A 15,115-nucleotide genomic window follows, 5' to 3' on the forward strand; every position below is an offset into this window, starting at 1 on the left:
GTGTGTATTCAGGGACCTAGAGGTTTGAGGGAGGCCAGTGTTTCCTTAAGGCAGGAGAGGCAGAATGTCCATTCTTCATCTCAGATTGCTTAGGTATTATGCCTGGGAGCCCTGCCACCTGGCCTTCATTCCTGACTCTAAAGTTTGACCAAGCTGCTTCTCTTGTTGGAGTCTAGTTTCCTAGTCTCCCCAGGAGCCAATCTTACCAGCACTTTGAAATCTGAGGCAATCTGAGGTTAGTGGGAGGTGGTCCTATTGAGTACAAATACTCTGTAAAGTACAACATGAATTGACTAGTAATGAGGCAACTTTTCCACAGATGGCCGAGTTCAAGGGCTGTCTTTAAGAGGTTCTGGGCCTCAGTTTGCTTGTTACAGAGGGCAGGGGCTAACTGAGGCTGCCTTCTGCCTCACAGAAGAGAAGGAAATAAACAGGGCTACTGAAGAGCAATGGTCACAATCAACAGTCTTAATTATGAATTAAAAATTTATAATTATTCCAGACTTGCAGATAAGCAGGAGCCCACTAAAATTATTTCCCAGGGAGAAACATAGTCAGAGGTGGTGGGAAGGGGACTTCGGTACAGTCATTATTTCCAGAGGCCATTATGGTCATTACTCTGCTTCCCAACCAGAACCTGGAAGAGATTCATTAGCTTCCTTGGCCATTTCTCCTAACACTACCCACCCCCAAACTTCTAAATACAGAACCACACTGCTTCTCTGTCCTTCTGGAGGCCAGAGGGTCATTTGTACCAAAGTGACCTCAGAATCCGGACTCTAGATTTCTGGAGTCTTTCTGTTCTCTGCTTCCCATTCTGCTATTTATATATGGGATCCCCTGCAAGAAGGGTTGGGGGGTCCTAAAGAGGTGTGGCCATCTTCCTGGGTCTTCTTCATCTCTTTTGATAGGGAGTGCCTAGGCATCTTCCTATTGTGATGGAAGGTCTCTTCAAACTCTGTGTGAGAAGAGAGACTGGGAGCACCCTTTCTAATGTGAATGCCTTTGGTTCCAGGATCTGGATTTGAGGGACTGGCTCTGACATCTGCATAAGAGGGTTGGGAATATAGCTCAGTGGTAGAGCACTTGTCTAGCATGCTTGAGGCCCTGGAGTCTTATCCCCAACACCACAAAAGCCAAACACACAAACACATACAAAAACAAAACAAAACAAAACAAACCTAAGTGGTACCAGTATTGGATAAGGGACAAGGTGCCCAAGTAGGAGTAGGTGGGCATACCCAACACCAGACTTGGTTCTCTACTTTTCCCCTCCCCAACATCATAATCCCAAATTCTTACACCAAGTGATTTAAAAATAGTTTCAAGGAGCTAAGAATCGCTCAGTCCCTCACAGCTCCAGGGTGTCTCTCTCTCTCTCTCTCTCTCTCTCAAAAAAAAAAAAAAAAATAGGAGATTCCTGTTTTTCCAAATACACAAACACTTCGAAGACAAAGGACCCTTATCTTCTGACCATCCGGAGATCTTTGGTTACCATCTATGCTGTGACACTACCTCCTCCAAAATGCTAGAAGGAAGAGGGACCTGTTCTAGGGCCAAGGGGATTTGGGGTTAGAAAGGAATTCCATACCGGATCCTACCTTCCTTCCCCTTCATTTGCATCAAATATACATGTTAAACTAAATCTACAGGACAGGAGGAAGAGAATTGGAACACCAGGACCCAGAAATGGCCTTGCCAAATCTGAGGTTACAAGAGCACACTAAATAAAACCTGGCTTTCTAGGCAAGGTGGAAGGTCAGCCAGACACACCCGCTGGCACGCTGTCAGCAATACCCTGCCCTTGGCTCAGCTTTATCCTTACCTGGCCGGCTTTTAGTCTCCAGAGGAGGATGGGGTAGGTCTGTAAGGCAAGTTACCTAGAGGTGGAAAACACGTTGTGTTTTTCAAAATGCCACTCATTTGGCCTTCAAATATGAGAAATCTCTAAACCTCTTCCCTAGCTTCCTCCTATTCTCTACCCTTCTCACCAATTCACACTCAAATCTTAGCTACAGAAAATCCTAAATGAAGGAGGACAAACCTTCCTGACCTACTATTTTGCCCCACCTGCAACCCCTGTCCCCTCCCCCCAAATTTTTTCTCTCCTGAGTCTTAGCTCTTCGCTTCTTTAAAAAAAAAAAAAAAACGAAGAAGAAGGAATTTTCAATAGTCCCACTTGTCAAGCGAAGACCATCTTTTAACCTTCAACAGCAGCGAAAGCCGTGTGAACTCTCGGTGAACCAAGATTGAAGTCATAAATCACGCGTACAAAGGCGGCTGCGGAGGCTGGCGCGGGCTGCTGCACCTTTAACGCTTTCTGGGGCTGACAGGCGGCGGCCCAGCTAAAGTTCACAGCGCCCGGGGAGGGCCCGCCCCCGCCTCCCCTCCCCCAGGCCCGGCCCGGCCGGCCGCGGCCCGGCCCGCCGCGCGGCCGCCTGCACGGCCCGGGGAGGCCTCTGGCTGTTCCCGCAAAGCAAAGGGGAGGAAGGCATTTTAGCTCCTGCCAGCCCGCTCCATCCCGGCCGATTATCCCCCTCGCCCCGGCCCGCCCCCGCTCTCCCGCAGCGGTCGGCTGTATTTAGATAGGCAGCCACATCTACACGGACAAAATAATTTAGCTGGTTTTGTCTTTGGCATTTTCTACAGGACCCCACGAGATGGACTTTCCTGCCCGTCCTCCCTCTAGCACTGGGCATCCTTCATCCCTACGCAGGCCCAATGACCAGGATCCTTGGGCTTCCAGTAGGCTCTGAGTCATTGCAACTAGGAACACCTGGCTGAAACCCGTCCTAGAGTTAGATTTTATTTTTTTCTTTACCTTCTCTTTCCCTTTTTCCTTTTCTTTCTTCCTTTCGTGTTTTTAAGAAGCTGTTTGGCCTCGACCCAGGAGTAACTGGGGTGGGAAAAGAACCATGCAACCACCAGCTATCAGGCCCCCAGGAGATGTCCAGGCTCTGTAGAGCCCGGACTTCCTTCCTTGTCTCGGCCTCGGCCTCCTCCTCCTCCTTCTGGATCGTTTTTCCCCTCCTCCCACTGTATTTTCTTCGGTTTAATTAAAGTCCAGCGATTCCACTAGCCTCTCCTTCGCGTTTCTCTTGGAAAGAGGAAACCAGTCGGCCCATCCATGGACCACAGGCCGATCGGCCCCAGCACAACCCCAGCCTGCAGCCAGAGGGGCCTCCCCTCGCTCGTCTCCTTCACCCCCAACAGCCTTCTCCCACACCCAAGTCTCCGGCCCCTCAGTCTTCCCGCAGGTGTGCAGCTACTTGGCTTTCGGGTCTGAACCACCAGGGCTGGGCAGGAGGAGTGTGCTCATCTTTCTCAGACCCTCAAATTTACTCCACAAAGTTTGGAGGGTGATTAGACCCTGGCCCATTCAGCTTGCTCCCCCAAACCCATGGTTGACTAATCTGATATGACAAAAGCCCGTGATGGATTCGGTATATGTTAATTCACAATGCCCTTTCCTCCAGAATTTAACTATAAGTTAATATACACCGGAAACCACGCGCATACACGCTCGTTAATGGGCTTAGGTATTAGCGAGTCCTAACGATGCATACAAATGTGCTCTGCGCTCTGTAGGCCCCTCAAGATTTATGGGCCTTGAGCTCTCTGAAGCTGTAAACAAGGAGAAAAAAAAGAGAAAGCGAGAGAGACTGGGGGAAAGAGACAGAGGCCTGACTCGCCCCTCCAGATTGTGGGAGAGAAGGGATTCATACGTATTTTCTTTGCCTTGCGATCTCGGTGCGTGTGGGTTTTGGCATCGGTCTGGGGGTGGTGTTCTGCCTGAATGCTGGTGCGCGTGGGTAGCGTGCTGTTTGTGTGCTGGGGGATAGGAGAACGCCTGCCTCATTTGAATGGCTGTGCAGGGGCCCGAACCTAAGAGGCATTTGTGGGTATATACATGTGAGTGTGTGCACCGTGTTAGGTGTGTGTGTCTGTGCGGTCCCCATTCACTTGTGACAGACAGGCCTCCCTCTGAGCCAGGCTGTTGTCCCTTGAACCCGATGAACAAATCTCTAACAATCATAATAACAATAAATAACAATAATAAAAGCAGTAGTTCAGAGTTCCACCCTAGTAGGATAACAATAAAATGCCCAGGAGATATTTGGAGGAGGGGGCAGAGGAAGGGGTCACTATCACAGGATCTCAGATGAAGACTAGAAAGGAAGTTAGCTTCTTTAAATGCCCTGGGGGGCTGGCGCTGGGAATCCCCTCCCTAGACGGAGTCCTCTGACCAGAGGAGGAGAGGAAGAGCCAGGAGGCCACTCTTTCCTGCTTCTTTTTCAATGTCTTTTGCTTTGAACGAGAAGGAAAGGGATCCCACTTACAGGGTGGTTAGTAGCTTTGGGGACTCTCTGGGATCCCCTGTCTTAATGAGAAGGCCAAAGGTGCAGGGTCAGGCCAAAGGACCGAGTTAAATGAAGCTCTGAGCGCAGCCTCGATCCCCGCAGCCCGGGCGGCAGAGGTGCCCAGGAGGACTAGCCGCGGGGCCGGGCGGGAAGCAGAAAAATATTTATGGCCGCCCGGGCCAGGAGAGTGGGGAGAACTGGAGAGCGAAGGAAGCCGGGGTTTCTGCAGGCCCAGGGAAAGTTCCCTTCCTAGAGTCTTTTTTAAAAGAAGACGAAGGGAAGAGTTGAAGCGCCTTGAATTTTCCTTCGGGAGCGTGGAGCCAAGCGGATTTCCGCAAAGGAAGCGAAGACCACAGTCCAGGGTCCTGCAGTGTCCACCTCATTCTCTCCAGGTACAGCTTTCTGATAATTTTATCAATTAATTTGTTTGGGGGAGGAGGGAGTCAGAGGTGTAGAGAGGTACGACGTTTGCGGGAGAGGAAGCCGCCATGCAGTTTCGGGTCTAACGAAATCCTTCCTTTAAAAAAATTCTCCTCCCCCAAAAATAAGATCAGAAAGAAAAATACATAAGAACAAATATCAACCAACTTTTTAAAAGAGAAAAGAAAAGAAAATGACCATAAACTAGGAGCATGAGAACTTCTAAAAGATTTCAATCGCAAACCTTTTCAGAGGTTTGGATTCTTTTTCAACCGCCCGTGGCCCATTTGGTCTGAAAAGAGATACGCCATCCACTGAGTCACCGCTTTAAGACCAAGGCACACAAAGATTTCCGAGAGCCCCCTGGGCGTCCTCGAATTGGGGAGGGTACTGTGATTAACACAAAATAGCAATCAAATAAAATAAAATACAATAAAACAGGCTGAAGCGCTGCGCGCAGGGCGCAGGGAGAGCGCTCAGGTCTTGCATTCCAGGCGGCCGCCGGCGAGGCCGCTGCTGCGGTGGGGCGCCGGCCGGCCACGCGCTGGCTGCAGACAACGCTCGGCCTCGGCCTCCCCAGCTCAGCTTGCGGCCCCAGCCCGCCAGCCTCCGCGCCTTTCAGGCTCTTTAAGCTCAGAGATCGGGTTGGGGCTTCCCTGGTGAGAGGGTTTTTGGTTCCTAAAGGGGACAAAGTGATGCAAGCCAGCTTCCGCTTTTCCATTTTTCTCCCTTAGGCCTCTCCACTTGCGCAGCTCTCAGCCACCCGGAGATGACCGAAGGGGCTTCTGGGCTGCGTTGGGAGCTGACACTGCCCCCCGCCCATTCCAGCTTGGCTTCCTAAAGTCCAGCGACCTCCAACCCTCCTTGGGGGAAAAATTACCAGCACCCAGGCACATTAGCCCCCTGTCCTGTGTGACCTGGTTCCCTTCAGAAATATTTTACCACGAAGAAGAAAGAACAGCTTGGAGCCCTGTTTACATCTAGTTCTACTGATCCATTCACATCTGGAGGGTTTATTTATAACACCCTCTATAACTCTCTCTGTTTGGAAGCAGTGGTGGCTCTATTGACAGACTGATGTCTACAAAATATTGCTCTATCTCTAACCATACCTAAATGTGCTGTGGTTGTATTTACAGATTTATGCTTGAGGAAAATATAATTATTTCCATTGTATTTGTGCATATACAATAGTTATAGGAGCAGATTTATATATGGGAAAATATACGACTCTCTTATAGCCATACAGCTTTATGGACATTTGATATTCTGACAGATTTATATCCCTGAGCAGCTATATAGATAAATGTATATCGTTAGAATTATGTATCAGCAGATATATACTTATTGATTGTGATATAGAGTAGTTAGAGCATTCACTTAGAGACATATATGGCTATGGAGATATTTCTATATTATTATCACTATATATAGGCATATCTATTTATAACCACATAGTTATAAAAATAGACATAAGTAATTATAGTCCTATATGTACATGCTGCTATCTCTCTAGAGTTATAGACACTTTTGAATATAACTCTATAGAGATATCCATATGTATATAAGGTGTAATTATCTCCTGATGTGTGTGTGTTGGGACTTAGGCCAGTCTATCTCTGAATAGACATATTTATGTGTAGGGGCTGGGAGAGACTTGTTCAGCAAGATAACTGCAGAGGGCCATCTGTATCTGGCCATCTAGGAAACTTGCTAGCAGAGTTCTTTATTCAAGGAGGGATGAAATTACAAAAGGATAAACAGAGCATAGGAAGTGCCCAGGAGGGGAGGGAAATGGAGGGTGATGGGGCTCCCAGGAACAGATAGACCGGGAGGAACAGGGTAAACACTGGGCACTCACCAGAAGGTGACAGCCGATTTTGTGAAGGGCTGGCTGTGGACAGGTGTGGACCCTGTTACAAAGGGTGAACACTCCTACCACCCCACTGGGAGGCACCCTCCACTGAGGGAGCAGCCTCCTGTTAGACATTTAGTGCACCAAAGGTTAACTTTATTCTTAGCTCTTTTCTCTCGAACCCTAATTTTTGAAAGAGTGGGCTTCAAACTGGCACGGTGGTGCAGGCCCGTCATCCCAGTGACTAGAGAGGTTGAGGCAGGAAGATCACAAGTTGGAGACCAGCCTAGACAAATTAATTACTGAGATCCTGCCTCAAAATAGAAAATAATTTTGAAGCTATAGCTCAGTGGTGAAGTTCCTGGTTTTAATTCCTAGTGAAAGAGGGAAGGGGGAGAAATGTTGATGAAGGGTGAAGAGGTATGGGAGGCACTGGGCAAGGAGGGGAGTGTACTTTTGCCACCACTGCTTTCTGGTAATGCAGCCAGGAAATTGAGGCAATCTGGTCAAATAAAGCTTGCTTTTATGGGACTTCCTGTGCCCCAGGAGCGACTGTGGATGAGACCAAGAGACCAGTGGATTAGAGGAGTGAATTTGTGAATTTTAGTCCTGTTCTGAGAAGACTTAGAGAGGTCTTCTTTACCACCTACCCCTTCTCCCAGACCTTCTCCCAGGGCCTCTGTCACCTAACACTCCACTGGCCTGTTCCTTCTTTGTTGCTTCCCCAGTTGAGGCTCCCTCTGGGTACAGTGGGGCCCATCCAGATCCATAATTACCCTGCCTTGGACCTTTTTGTGTAGAATTTGACTTTAAGAAGCAGGGGATACGGACCTAAGCCCCAGGGCCTCACTTGTTCCACTCATATCCACACTGCTGTTTCTCCAGCTCTCTGGCAGGTACCATTGGGCCAAGGCTGCACAGTTCTTCCCCTGCTACCATCCATCCCAGGGGAAACACACACACACACACACACACACACACACACACACTTTGGTTGTTTTTTGTTTGTTTTGTTTTGATATAACCAGGGAGTCCCAGATATCTTTGCTGAATGGTTTGTGCAAAAGTTTTCCTGAACTCGATCTGGGTGGCCAGCTCTGCCTCCAAGATCTTTAGGATGTTGGGAAGGGAGTGAAGTCACCTGAGATGAAGTTAAATGCCACATACCACCCTCCACACACCCCTACCCACAAAACTGGGAACTCATCCAGGTCAAGGCCTCTTTCTGCTGCCAAGCACAGAGTGGATTCCAAATACACAATGCAGTCAATACAGAACCTCACCCTAACTCTGCATGCCACCGACCACCACTGGCTAGCAGGCACTCAGGTACCTGGGCTGGAGGCAACTTAGACAGTCTGGGGAATAACATGGTAACTGGCAGCAGTGCTTGTTCTACCACCCTCTGCCTGTGGTTAGTAGGATAGGAGAGTGGCTCAAGTGGAGGGGAAGGGAAAGTTGTGGGGGGCCAAGGCAGGCCTGCCTCCTCAGTGTACGTTTGCTCCATTCCCTGTCTTCTGGGTCCCTAGAATCCCAAATTATGAAAACTAAATCCTAACAAGACCTGGCCTGGGAAGGAACTGCCTCTCTGCCTTGAGGGACCCAAAAAGGAACCACCCTCCATCAAGAAATATACAAATAGGAGCTGGGGTTGTGGCTCAGTGGTAGAGCACTTGCCTACATGTGTGAAGCACTGGGTTCGATTCTCAGCACCACATAAAAATAAATAAAGGTCCATCCATATCTAACAAAATATTTAGATAAAAGAAAAAAGAAAATTCTTTTAAAAATAGGAAATTCACAAATAAAATAAAAATAAGTCAGTGTAAGACAGTCTGTCAGAAGGAAAGCTCACTATTTCTCAGCCCTGCTCCAGGGACACCAAACAGATCAGACTTAATACTTTAAGTTTTTAATTTAGTAGTTTAAATATTTTTGGTAAAAAATTAACTTTAAAAATCTCACAATGGCCTGGGGGAGTGGCTCAGTACTCTTACACTTGCCTGACACATGCAAGGCCCTGGGTTCTATCCCCAGCAACTGCAAAATCAATCAATTGTTGAATCAATCAGCCAATCACAAATTTTTTCATTCTCAGATGCCCCCTAATCAGTTTGTTTTATATACACACACATATATGTATATTTTAGTTGTCACCATTATCCTCTCTTTGTTTCCTGTTAAAATTGTTTCTTCTTGGAGCTTGGGGCCAGGCAGTCACTGTCAGGGAGTGGAATGAGATTGCCAAGTTCCGGGTTCCCCATCTAATGATTCCTGTCTGTAGGGAAGGGTCAGCCTTCCTCTCTCCCACAAAGGCTGAAAATTGGGTGGAGCCTCCAGATTTGGTTCCTTTTATCCTTAAGGCTCCTTAGAGGCGCCCACCCAGTGTCTAAGTGGCACAGTGGTGCAGGCTAGGGTTACACGGGGACTAAATTAAACCTGGGATTCCATTTTCTAGTCCCCAGCCTTTGACAGTTTCCTCCTCAGACTCACAGCTTTATTCTCCCCTCGCCACCAATAGGTAGTGCCCACAGGGATGGTTATTCTTTTCCTAAAGAAATGCAGGGAGGACTGGGGCTGAGGCTCAGTGGTAGAACGCTTGCCTGGCATGTGTGAGGCACTGAGTTTGATTCTCAGCACCACATATAAATAAATAAAATAAAGATCCATTGACAACTACAATATGTAGATTTTATATATATATACACACACACATGTGTGTGTATGTGTGTGTGTGTATGTGTGTGTGTGTGTATAAATGCAAGGAGAACAGAGTGTTCTATATTTACATCTGTTTGCCTAAGATTTCAGGGCAGGTGTCTGGGCTCTGGACAGTATGGGATTGGGTGGGGGGCATTGTTAAAAACATTAAAAATCTTCATAGTTCAGATAAGGACTGTTCTTGGTCAAAATGCAGGAAACCAAGAAGTATTGGCCAGTATTTTTTTCTAGTGAGTCCTATGTCCCTTTACCTGGGCTGGTGTGGCTCTTAGCTGGTTCTGGGTCCCTGACCCCTTTGAGAAGCTGACAAAAATTATTGGCCGTCTCACCAGCAAAATGCACACATACCCAGTGTCCTTGACAGTTGATGGGGTTATATGGAGTCCAAAAAGCCTGTGATCTCTAGGTAGAGAATGATCCCTGGTTTGTTTAATATCCCTGTCTTTCTGTGACCCCCTTCTCTCCCCACTCATCTACCTTTACTTTTGCCCTCCCTGAGTTCCCTTGCTGTGGGGTTGGGGTGTTGTCAGGAAGTTCTTCCCTAGGTATAACCTCTGCCATTTTTAACAAATCACTTTTCCTTTTCTTCTTTGCTTGAACGGGCACCTGGCAGAGGCTTCTGATCAGCTATTAACTGAAGACTGGTCTATATTGCCCAATTACTCTACAATTCCTGAGAGTGGGGGAGTGCCTGGGGGCATATTGGCAGCAGTGGAAGCCTGGCTGTAGAGGGACCAATTCCCATCTCTAGTGGAAACTTGGATGCCAGGAGCAAGTTGCAATTGCTATAATAATAGTCATAATAATAACAATAATAATTTATTTAGCATATCATTAGATGTGTATTTACTGTCTTCCCTCTGCTTTTTTACAAGTGTCTCCTAAGGAATTCTCACAACACCCAGGGGAAACAATAATAAGCTAATTACCACCCTTCAGCTCCTTCTCCTCCTCCCATCCACAAAGTCACCCTCTCTGAAATGGAGCTTTTACAGAATGCTTTCCGTGTTTTACACCTGCTTAGCATGTTCTCCCCCATTTCCGATCCTCCCCTCCCATTCCTGTTTTTCTTTTCATCTGTATTAAGGAATATTCTCCATAATTCAGAGGAGGAAAGGTTGAGGAAAGGATTGGTCAAGACCCCAAAAGATCTGCTTTATTAATAATTACTCTGATACCACAGCAATTTTTAAGATAATGTGGAGGGAACCAATTCCTTACTTCTCTTGCTGCTCTTTTTAGGGCAGGTAGTGTTACAGAGAAGATTGGAGTTGCCATGAGGCCAAAATGTCTGAGTCAGGTGTAGGAGGGTAGTCAGTCCTGCAAATTTAATATTCACTCTGGTGTCCTTCCTGCTGTTTTGGGTCAGACCTCAGAACTGCTAGGTCCTACATATCCCATTGGCCTTTAAGGAAGGAAGAAAGGAAGGAAGGAAGGGGAAAGGGAGAGGCAGGGAGGGAGGGAGGTGGGTAGGAAGAAAAGAAGAAATATAGATGTATATGTGTGTTTTCCTGGGTAAATAGCCATGATAGTGGTTACATTTAAAAAAAAATATTCAGGGCTGGGGTTGTGGCTTAGCAGCAGAGCGCTCGCCTATCACGTGCGAAGCCCTGGGTTTGGTCCTCAGCACCACATAAAAAGAAATAAATAAAATAAAGGTATTATGTCCAACTACAACTAAAAAATAAAATATTTTAAAAATATTCAATTCTTTGCATTTTCAAATGTAAATTCTTATCTTCTCAAGATTACAATCAAGACAGACTAGACATATGCATTTGGATGATGAATTCTGGGTAGACTTTTGGACTCTCAACTAAGAAAGCCCTGGGAATCCCAGTGATATGTAGGGCATATTCTTTGCTATCTTCCCTTGACCCCAACTCAGAATGGAAGACTGTAGCTGTTGTCATGATAATCTTGGACATAGACAGAGCTTCCTGGCCTCAGTCATTGAGACCCTGGTGTTGCTGCACAGGTTACCCTGACACTAGGATCAACTCCACACCTCTCTCTGCACAAGTACACAATTACTCCTGGGAGGAAACAAGTCTGGGCTGGAAGATACAAGAGCTCCCTAAATAATAGGTGGCATAGCTGACATTCCTTGTGGGTCTATCCCTATTTGGTATCTTTTCCTTTTTCTATAGTCCTCCTGTCTTTCTGTCACCCACACATTCCACTGCATGCCTCCTGGAAAGAAAAGGCCTATCCTCTGGGCCCTTTGATAACCCAGTCCTGTAAAAATCTACTCCTCTGAATTTCAGCCCATTCTCTATTGGGTAACAGCCAGATGGCCAGATTAGGAAACTTGCACCAATATGTTTACACATACATTCTCCCAGGGCAACCGTGTTTTTTGGTAGGGGTATTCAAAAGCCATTGCCCAGAAGGAGGGAAATACCTCTGTTGCCTTGTGGCAGGTGGCATGATAGAAATTTGAGTGAAGATGGTTTATGATTTTCCTTAAACCATGTCATGGGGCAGCCACCCATCTTCTCTGTGGGTAAGGCCAACGTTTCCCCAAATGTGAGGCTTCTAGGCTGTTTGGAGGGGCACAGGACTCTTTATCCCTTTATTGCCAGTTCTTTTTAAAAATATATATATTTTTTTTAGTTGTAGACGGACACAATACTTTATTTATTTATCTTTATGTGGTGCTGAGGATCAAACCCAGGGCCTCACAAAAGCTAGGTGAATGCTCTACCACTGAGCCACAACCCCATCCACTATTGCCAGATCTTGAAAAGCAAAATTAAATTTAAAAGAGACTGTCTTCATCCAGGGACGAAAGAGATTATGCATGAGTTTATTATGGTCCAACTTCTGATTTATTCTGATCATGGTGGTCATCATTTATTCTATAACTTAATTCCAATTTATAGATACTATCCTATAGTCTTCTCTGCTCTCATAATCATAATAGCCCCTATTTATAGAAGATTATTATATACCTGATGATTTATATTGGATTTGATGAGGAAATGTAATCTCAGAAAGGTTAAATCAGTTGGGCAGGGTAGTGCATGCCATCCCAGATACTTGGGAGGCTGAGGCAGGAGTATCACAAGTTTGAGGCCAGCCTGAACAATTTAGTGAGACCCTCCCTCAAAATAAAAAATAAAAAGGGGATATAGCTCAGTGGTAAAGTGCCCCCTGGGTTTAATCTCCAGAACCAGGAAAAAAACAAACAAACAAACAATGTTGAGTCACCTGCCCTAGTCACATGGCTGGATGTGAGCCCAGGCTATCAAACTTATCTGCTAGGCTTTAACACTTCAAATATGCTTTATGAGTTAGGTAAACTACAAAAAAAACATGGAAATGAAGAGGGTCTTTTTTTTCCCCCTAAAATGGTTTTACCTCCTCAGGCATACAGAAGGGGCTCCCTAAAGCCGTTCTATACTGGCTTCAATAGTGGCTGACCCAGGTACATGTGTACTGTGGGATTTTCATTTCCCTGAATTCGATTTTACTGGCAGCCCCTGTGATTTTTCAGCATGATCACTACCTCACTGCTTAGAGTCCACCCATTTTCCCAAGATGAAGAATATACCCATAATTGCAGGCATCTGTTTCTAGGGGAGTCCCTGAATTCAAACTTCTTCAGGCAGAGTCCAGCTTTCCCACAAGGGTCAGCTTGTGAAACTGAGAAGTATCTAGAGATTGTTCTTCAGAGCCCCTCACCTCCGTAAGCCTCCTCCATAAGCACTCCTTTTCTGGCTCCCTCCTTGTTTGATAAAGTATCCCAGTGGTGCCTTTGTATTTTAAAGGATGTGATCTGCAGAGGGCTGTACTTAGCATCATGTGCTCTAATGGTGGAACTTCAGGCATTTCAGTGGCAGGATAATTGGGGAGGGGGAAATAGAGCCTTCCCAGGGGCTTGAAACTGCATCACTACGTAAGGCTGATCCTGCATCTCATTATCCATTAACTTCAGATGAAAGCTACAAAATTGGATCCCTTTATTCTGATATTTGAAACTAAGCAGATAGTGGGATGATTTCTCTGTTTTCACCTGGCTGCTGGCATCATGCAGACCCCCTCCCCATCTTCCTGTCCCATCTTGTTTTGCCTCTCTGGCCTCAGGGGCAGGGTCCTTAAGGGAAACAGCTCCCTATGGTGTATCTGCAAGGGCCCCGTGGAAAAGGTTGAGTTGTCAAATGAGGAGACACCGCAGCAAACACCCCCACTCTCCCACCCCCCACCAACTCTGGAATGAAGATGGAGAGTCTTCTGTGCCTGGTTTGGTTCACGGAGACACATAGTCCATCATTTGATTTGCTACAAAGAGTATTCCTTCTCCCTGCCCCCAGCATCCACCAGTGTTTGCTTAGAGTCTCAGAGCTGGAAGGATCTTAGTGATAACCTAATCAAACCTCTTCATTGTGAGGAAAGGGAAACTGAGGCTTAGACGAGGACCAGAATCCAAGTGTTCGGATGTCAAACTAGTACTCTCCACAATACTACACTGAATCTGGCTCTCTTTGTGTTTCAGCTAGGTATCTTTGGAACTGCTCGCTCAAGATCCCAGAATGCAAACTTGATTTCCACAGCAGAGAACACCAACCATCATAATAATGTGGGCCCTCCTTCCTGGTTGTGACCATTTTTTGGTGAATGCCTCATCAGACACCATGCTTCAAAATCCCATTGGAGCCCAGATTTGTGATTTCTATGACATTAGAGGGCCTCACCATTCCCCCTATTTCTACACTACATTACACATTAACCCACCTCAATCTGTTTCCTAAACTGGTCAGGGACCAGAGAGGGGGCTGAGAGGGTAGAGAGCAAAGGGGCGAGGGCAACTCTTTTGGCTCTTATTTCCCCCATTCCCAGCTAGAGATGAGAAAAGGAGACTATTGAAAAAAATATTCCCTAAGATATTGAAGTCTTAAGATTTTCTTGCTTGTAAAAAAGATGGTGGAATGAGATGGACAACATTACCCTAAGTAAATGTATGAAGACACGAATGGTGTGAATATACTTTGTATACAACCAGAGTTATGAAAAAATGTGCTCTATATGTGTAATTTGAATTGTAATGCATTCTGCTATCATATGTAACAAATTAGGATAAAAATAAAGTTAAAAATGATATTAAAGACTTTTTCAAGCTTCAAGGAGGAAAAACCTCTTATTAAGTGGACTTTTCTTCCTGTACAACTCTGAGGATGGGAAACAAGGGTAGGGTTGAGCTTAGCATTAGTAATGCTTGTTATACTTAAGAACGAGTGCCAGGGAGGTGGCTGGCACTTACCCATCCCTAAGGAAAATGTACACCTCACATAAACAACAACTTACCCATCCCTAAGGAAAAAATGACCAACAAACCTGGACTGTTCCAAGTATAAAATCCACCTGATCACTTGGTCTGATATGGACACAGTGGCACTGGACTGGGGGTCCAAAGTCTGTTATTAGCTGAATTGTGTCCCCTGAAGTTCATATGTGAAGTCCTAACTCACAGTATCTTAGAATGTGACTCTGTTTGGAGATCGGGCCTTTAAAGAGTCAATTAACAAAATGAAATCATATAGGTGGAACCTAATCCAATAAGCCCTGTGACTTTATAAGAAGAGATTAGGGGCCGGGGATATAGCTCAGTTGGTAAAGTGTTTGCCTCCCGTGCATAAGGCCCTGGGTTCGATCCCCAGCACCACCGGGTCTGTTCATAGACAGACACCTAGGGAGATGACAGCTACCTACAAATCAAGGAGAGAGGCCTCAGGAAGAACCAACACTGCTGATTCCT

The 15,115-nt window shown here is 46.1% G+C and overlaps 1 protein-coding gene, 2 long non-coding RNA genes and 1 other non-coding gene across 8 annotated transcripts in view; 2 read left to right on the forward strand and 2 right to left on the reverse strand.

Annotated features, from left to right (window-relative positions):
* Positions 1 to 2,955, reverse strand: part of LOC120888301 (uncharacterized) — a 21,346-nt gene extending 18,391 nt beyond the window's left edge. For all 3 annotated transcript variants that reach the window (XR_005731815.2, XR_013440580.1, XR_013440581.1), the window contains exons 1-2: positions 2,822 to 2,955; positions 1,826 to 1,880 (exon numbers count right to left, since the gene is read on the reverse strand). This is a non-coding gene — a long non-coding RNA (uncharacterized LOC120888301). The remainder of the gene's footprint in view (positions 1 to 1,825; positions 1,881 to 2,821) is intronic.
* The window catches only part of LOC120888300 (uncharacterized), a 15,218-nt gene extending 753 nt beyond the window's left edge, over positions 1 to 14,465 (forward strand). Inside the window, exons 3-5 of the long non-coding RNA XR_005731814.2 lie at positions 2,650 to 4,753; positions 5,516 to 7,965; positions 13,856 to 14,465. This is a non-coding gene — a long non-coding RNA (uncharacterized LOC120888300). The remainder of the gene's footprint in view (positions 1 to 2,649; positions 4,754 to 5,515; positions 7,966 to 13,855) is intronic.
* Positions 1 to 15,115, reverse strand: part of LOC120888298 (homeobox protein Hox-C8) — a 137,800-nt gene that overhangs the window by 63,342 nt on the left and 59,343 nt on the right. The window lies entirely within an intron of this gene.
* Trnag-ccc (transfer RNA glycine (anticodon CCC)) lies at positions 14,953 to 15,025 on the forward strand. The gene has a single exon. It is a non-coding gene; the product is annotated as a tRNA-Gly (tRNA).

The sequence above is a fragment of the Ictidomys tridecemlineatus genome, chromosome 6, assembly GCF_052094955.1.
Source record: "Ictidomys tridecemlineatus isolate mIctTri1 chromosome 6, mIctTri1.hap1, whole genome shotgun sequence".
NCBI lineage: Eukaryota > Metazoa > Chordata > Mammalia > Rodentia > Sciuridae > Ictidomys > Ictidomys tridecemlineatus.